The 7,465-nt window shown below is 40.8% G+C and overlaps 1 long non-coding RNA gene across 1 annotated transcript; it reads left to right on the forward strand.

The window, feature by feature from the left end:
• Nucleotides 1–41: 41 nt before the first annotated feature.
• LOC122924778 lies at nt 42–7,156 on the forward strand. Its single transcript, XR_006387435.1, has 4 exons — nt 42–381; nt 585–655; nt 2,562–2,621; nt 7,105–7,156. It is a non-coding gene; the product is annotated as an uncharacterized LOC122924778 (long non-coding RNA).
• Nucleotides 7,157–7,465: the final 309 nt, after the last annotated feature.

Raw genomic sequence — 7,465 nt, forward strand, 5'->3', positions numbered from 1 at the left:
ATTTCTTATACACATTCCTCTGTAGATGCTGCACAGATAGATCCCATGTCCTACAATGACATAGCTTTACCAACAGGCGCCATACCCCCTCCGTATTGTTCTGTATATGGGGGAGAGACATATTTTGAACAGGTCAGCACAAAGTGACAGTACCTCATGTTTTGTGGGTTTTCCCTCTATCATCTGTCTACAGGACAGGTGATAATGCAGGGGCCCCCTAAAGCGCAATTAGCTTAGGGGACACATATTCCGACAGCCCGCTGCATGGTGAGAGAAATCCAACGTGAGCTTTCACAGATGGCGCACCTCAAAAAAGAAAATGGTGGAGCTCACTGCCCACATAGCGCCCTTATTGATGCTAATGGCGCTCTGGAAGAAGAGGTGAGCAGAATGGCGGCAAAAATGCATGATCTAGAAGACCGCAGCAGACGCAATAATGTGTCTGAGGTTGGTCTCTGAATCCATAGGCACAGCAGAGCCGGAACTCCTGCTCCAGACTTTACTCCCTGATGCTCCTGAAATGGACTTCCTTCTCTTGCCACTTACGTGAGTGCGCAATAACGATCTCTTTTCTTCCTTTATAGGTTCCTGAACGAGACCAACTGATGAAGATGATCCACCAATCAGATTCCTCCGCCTGTTCCATCTGAATCCGGTGAGTAATAATAATTAAGGTGTTAATTGCCCATGTAAATAGGGGGTTCATGACACCATGTCCTCCCTATTGGCATTACCAAACATGGTTTGGCCATGGTGTCATAGATCCCAATTAATCAGAACAATTATATTAACAAATAACTAATTACACAATTTAAGAATTAATAAGCTTTTATTACTGGATTATAGATGGCCACGGTGCCTAATGTTACCTGAAGTATTATATAATAACTCAATAATTAAACCAATAACAAATTATATATGAATAAACCAACACAACTAGTCCGCCCCTAGGTGACTTTACCCCATATAGCGAAGCTGAATGGCTAAAAAGCACCGCAACCACCTTCAATCACATTTTGGAATCCAACATAAGGAATATCCAAACCAATATCCGACAGTCTCTCTTTAGATTCATCGTATAACCCACTGATAAATCCTTCCAGCTCCATATGCCTAGAAGATTTTCCATTTATCGTTTCCATACATTTTTCCATACTCTTGTTAATCCGTATTCTTATCTTTTCAACTCCCCAAGCCCAACGGGGCATTATTTCTGAAAAAATAGTCTTGGTTTGTGGGAATTGAAAATGAATTTTTCCATTGTGTATTTTAACTCTTTTAACAATTCATGAGTTTTTTGTCTACCCATGTCAAAAGACCCAGCATGTATAATCAACATATTAGGTCAAGGCCAATTTTTTCCTACCGATATGAAATCTGCGTAAATGTTTTTTATTTGTAGTCTGGATGTAGTTTTCCAAAAAATGTTAATCTTGGTTTTGAGGCCTAAATTTTCTGATTAAAATTATTTTGAAGATCGTTTTTTAGCTGCCGAAATGAGTTAGTTTCCTATAATTCAGATGATCCTCTCAGAATCTGAAAAAGAGATTATATTGGTAGCTCAGGTCTAACATACCGGTACAATTTATATCTGTTAGGCCCCTTTCACACGGGCGAGTATTCCGCGCGGGTGCAATGGGTGAGTTGAATGCATTGCACCCGCACTGAATACTGACCCATTCATTTCTATGGGGCTGTGCACACGAGCGTTGCATGAAAATCGCAGCATGCTCCTCCTTGTGCGTTTTCACGTAACGCAGGCCCCATAGAAATGAGTGGGGTTGCGTGAAAACCGCAAGCATCCGCAAGCAAGTGCGGATGCGGTGCGATTTTCACGCACGGTTGCTAGGTGACGATTGGGATGGGGACCCGATCATTATTATTTTCCCTTATAACATGGTTATAAGGGAAAATAATAGCATTCTGAATACAGAATGCATAGTACAATAGCGCTGGAGGGGTTAAAAAAAAATTAAAAATAACTTAACTCACCTTAATCCACTTGATCGCGCAGCCCGGCATCTCTTCTGTCTTCTTCTTTGCTGTGTGCAGGAAAAGGACCTGTGGTGACGTCACTCCGGTCATCACATGGTCCATTACCATGGTAAAAGATCATGTGACGGACCATGTGATGACCGGAGTGACGTCACCACAGGTCCTTTTCCTGCACACAGCAAAAAAGAAGACACAAGAGAAGCCGGGCTGGCGGATCAAGTGTATTAAGGCGAGTTAAAAAAAATGTTTAACCCCTTCAGCGCTATTGTACTATGCATTCTGTATTCAGAATGCTATTATTTTCCCTTATAACCTTGTTATAAGGGAAAAAAATACAATCTACAGAACACCGATCCCAAGCCCAAACGTCTGTGAAGACGTTCGGGTTTGGGTACCAAACCTGCCGATTTTTCTCACGCGCATGCAAAACGCATTACAATGTTTTGCACTTGCGCGGAAAAATGGCGCATGTTCCCGCAACGCACCCGCACCTTTTCCTGCAACGCCTGTGTGAAAGAGGGCTTAGAGGTCCATCTCCTAATTTTCTTTATCGTTTTTTCTTTTAGACCCAACTTGGATGCTGCTACATTCCCGTAGAATAAAATTAAATTGAAACTTAGTTAATGGTGAGTTATTGGCATGTAAGAATAGAGGGGCTGGTTTACTGGACCTCGCTTTTAGCCATTCTTTTAAAGCATGAACTGGACAAAGCGTAGAGGAAGTAAACTCATTTAGCCTTAACCAGTTTCCATTTTCGTATTGATCAGTTTTTGACTTTTTTATGAACAGTTTGATGTAATGAGTATGGATTGTCAGATCATTAATTAGCTTCTGAATTTCTGTTCAGAAGAAAGTAAAAAGGCAGCTTTGAACAGATGAACTTCATATTGAGAGAAACATATGGCGGGTATATATTCTAGGAATTTCTTTAATCGCTCTAGAGAAATAGGCCTAGTTTTATTGTTATTAATATTACTTCTTTTCATCCCTTTAATTATTTGAGTAGAAAACTAGCTGTAATTGGTATTGAGTTGTATATATATATTTTTTTTAAATGAAATACCGGCTAGTATTCTTTGTATGTATACTGCCTTTCTACCCTTGTTAAATAAATTAAGCACAAATTGAATGTTGTGTACTATGTTGCTGTCTAATGCCTTTATATTGTTGGCAGAACAAAAAGTCCTCCAATTGTTCCATGCAGCTACATAAGCAGCCCATTTATTAGGAGCCAAGGATTTACTGACTAGTTCATTGATTAAGTCCAGATTACCTTCCAAAGCTGTTGCGGGCAAGGAATTCCCGTTGTCTCTACGTCTGGTACTAGTTGTCTGAATTGAGTAAAGTTCTGCCGGGACAAAGAATCCACTATTATATTATTATTACCTTCAATGCATTTGGCTTTTAACCATGTTATTATTGAGACAAAATAGCATAATTTGTCTTAACACATTTATGACTACTTGAGATTTTGCTGTTAAACAGTTTATGGCATACACCAAACCAAAAGGGGCCCAGCATGCATGTGGGACCTACACTTCCTGAATTTCATGGTCGCTGTTACCGTCTTATAGAGATCGCCTTGGCGTGCGGCAGACGGGCTCAAATAATTTTGTACAAAATGTATTTGCTAAGCATCTCTAATTTATTAGCATAGCATTGGCAATACAATATACCTTTGTACTTTATTTGGTTTGTAGATGTGTTTGATATAAACCACTCCTTTGTTGTCCGAAAATAATAAAATACGTTTGTTTTTTAATTCGTTTTTTCCATATAGTTAATGCTACCAGAACAGTAAAAAAGTTCTAGTAATACTATGTTTTTTGTAAATGATTGGTCTAGCCAGTATTTCGGCCATTTTTCTGCTGACCATTGGTTCTTGTAAAACGCTCCGTATCCCACTGATGCTGCTGCGTCTGTAAATAAATGCATAGACTTTGAATCCATAAATTCTTGTTGTCAAATTGTTCTGCCATTAAAATTGTCTAAAAAAATTGAGCGATATTTTTATATTGTCTTTTATTTGTTTAGACAATCTAATGTGGTCAGCTGGAGACTATTTTTTCCTTTTGTAACTGCATACATGAGTTTTGAAAAGACTCTTCCCATTGGGATGACTCTGGCTATGAAACTTAATGAGCCCAAAGCCGATGGGTTTTAATGTGTATTTCTTTGTCAATAGTAAAAAAAAATTATAAAATACTAGAAGAACTTATTTTGAATTCCATTTTTTTTCCGTATCTATGGAAATACCTAAAAAGGAGATTTCTTTGTAGGATGAACAGTGTTCTCTTCGGCTAGTGGTATATTGAAGTAATCTGTAATATTTTTGAAAGTTTTTAATAAATTCTCGCACTCGTCAGTACCATATTTAACTATAAACAAGAAATCGTCCAGGTAATGGATCACATACCCACCATTAGTATGTATTTCCACCATCCATTGCAAAAAAGTTGAGAATGCCTCGAAGTAAAAGCAAGATAATGAGAAGCCCATAGGGAGGGCTTTATTGTAATAATAATTGCCTTCAAATTGGAACCCTAGTGAGTTATAACCCTCTGGGATGACTGGTAATAACCTAAATGCCGATTTGATATCTATTTTTGCTAAGATTGCATTTTTGCAGGCCTTTTTTAGCAATTGCAGTGGCTGGTCAAATGATGCGTATTGAACTGAAGAAGAATTTATTATCAATTAAATTGTTTAAAGATGGATATGATAAATGGTGTATGAGCCTGTAACTATTAGGCTCTTTTTTGGGGACTAAGCCAAGGGGAGATAATCTAAAAAAAATTAAACAGAGGTTTTAAAAGGACCCGCTACTCTATTTTCAAGAATTTCTTTATTTTTATAACATTTATTTGCTGGGTGGCTTCCTGTGCAGTTACTGCACTCGTGTTTGTATTTACAATTATTTTGCCACCTGCAAACTGACTCATTGTAGGTGAAACAGATACGGTACCTTTTTTTGGAATTTGCTGAAGAAAAAGACTCGACCTCTGTGGTAACATTAAAGGGATTCTGTCACCTCCCCTAAGCCAAAAAACGATTTTAAAGCAGCCATGAAGCACAGCTTACCTGGATTAGGCTGTGCTCTTTTATCTTGCAATCCGTCCAGCAGTTACTGCAAAAAACGACTTTGATTGATAAGGAAATGTGTCCTGAAGGTGCCTAGAGGGGCGTTTTGTTCCTCTTAGAGAGCCCAGTACCGCCCCTCTTTCAGTGCCCAGCCTGCCTTCCTTGTACTGTCTAACCGCCGCCTCCAGCCTGCCACAGCCTCTCCTCCCTCTCCTCCCCCTCCCTCACGCCGAACGAACTCTCGCACAGGCGCAGTACCCACTGAGGGCTGCGCCTGTGCGATCAGCAGGAGACTGAGGGCAGCAGCTTCATCTTCGTCACTGGGCATGCGCCGAGCCCAGTGACGTCCGATGCTCGCTCTTCCCTGCTGACTGAGGGAAGAGCGAGCATCGGACGTCACTGGGCTCGGCGCATGCCCAGTGACGAGGATGAAGCTCCTGCCCTCAGTCTCCTGCTGATCGCACAGGCGCAGCCCTCAGTGGGTACTGCGCCTGTGCGAGAGTTCGTTCGGCGTGAGGGAGGGGGAGGAGAGGGAGGAGAGGCTGTGGCAGGCTGGAGGCGGCGGTTAGACAGTACAAGGAAGGCGGGCTGGGCACTGAAAGAGGGGCGGTACTGGGCTCTCTAAGAGGAACAAAACGCCCCTCTGGGCACCTTCAGGACACATTTACATATCGATCAAAGTCGTTTTTTGCAGTAACTGCTGGACGGATTTCAAGATAAAAGAGCACAGCCTAATCCAGGTAAGCTGTGCTTCATGGCTGCTTTAAAATCGTTTTTTGGCTTAGGGGAGGTGACAGAATCCCTTTAAGTTAATCCAGAGGCCGACATCCTTTGACCTCCAATTAAGTTCTGGATATACCGCTAGTTTCTGACGGAATGATTCATCGTAGTTGTACCATGCAGTACCTCCAAACTTTTTATAAGCTTCCAATATACTATCTACAGTAGATGATGTAATAATCCACTACATAGGTTTGGATGTTTTTCACTCAATACTGCTGAATATACAGAAGCCCTGTAGCCAATTTAAGAAAGTTTTTTGTTGAATTATTTTTAAATCGTCTTCATCTTTTTTTATTGGATTTTAGAATTTCTTTAGCCGATGGGAGGAGAGAAAAAATGTCAAGAAATCTTTATTCCATATTTTTTCTTTTATCTGAAGGGTCAAATGAAAGCCTAATGGCGAAACTTAGCAGGGCATTATTTCTTTTACAGAAGTTTCTTTTACACCGCTGCTAGTTTATAATGAAGGTACTAAACCTCTGTCTTTATTGGAATTAATGTTCAAATTGGGATATGGGGTAGAAAAATAATAATGGTTATCTTTTTGACTCTCCGTATCCGATTGTCTGGTGAAGAGCAGACAGGAATTGGATTATGGATCGTGTCTTTGTTTGACATACCGTAAATGAAATGAATTCCTTAAATAATTGGACTTTTTCAGCTGAAAAGGTGTCTGAATTAAAAGGAAATTCATTAAAATGTGTTTCATTGTTCTGTAAATTGAAAACCTTGCGTGTTTTTGGTGTATTGAATATACTCTCACCCTCTTTACTGTTGCTTGTAGCCCTGTCAATTTTTTATTGACGGCTATTTCTGACCGTTGGTGGCTTGCTGATGTCTTCTTACTGTTGTTCCTCGCGCAGGACAATTTCTCATTTTGCTTTTGGAGGATCCTTGAGGGGGAAGAGAAGGTCCTCTTCTCCTTTCTGGGCCTCTTTGAAGGAGGAGGAGATCGCGGAGCATTGCAGTGCTGAGACGCACATGCAATGATGTAATTTCCAGTGTCCGGCTCTGCGCTCCTGTTTAAGGCAGCAGCGCAGACCGGATTAGCTGATGGCAGATCAGGATCGTCGCTGGATCGCTTATCTTGAAGACAGGTGAGTAGCCATTCTTCTCCTCCATGACTTTCTGCTTTCTGTATAAATTTTTAAATAATTCTTCCATTTTCTTTTCAGGTGCAGGACTGGTTTCTTCTCTTGCCACTTACGTTAGTGCGCAATAACGATCTCTCTTCTTCCTTTATAGGTTCCTGCATGAGACCAACATTTGAAGATGATCCACCAATCAAATTCCTCTGCCTGTTCCATCTGAATCCGGTGAGTAATAATAATTAATGTGTTAATTCCGCATGTAAATAGGGGGCTCATGACACCATGTCCTCCCTATTTGCATTCGCAAACATGGTTTGGCCACTCCCTGGTGCTGTGAGGTAACGGCATGACTTGTTCTCATGTGAATGTGTTCTTTTTGGTTGCACACCCCTGCTTGGTACTTTGCCTTGACGAAGTGTTCTGGACTCTCTGGAACCTGTTTTACCTGGAAAGGTTCTGGTTTTGTTTCTCCACAGACATGTGGAGATCTACAAATGGGACCTTGAGATAACACC

This window comes from Bufo gargarizans, chromosome 1 (assembly GCF_014858855.1).
Source record: "Bufo gargarizans isolate SCDJY-AF-19 chromosome 1, ASM1485885v1, whole genome shotgun sequence".
Lineage (NCBI taxonomy): Eukaryota > Metazoa > Chordata > Amphibia > Anura > Bufonidae > Bufo > Bufo gargarizans.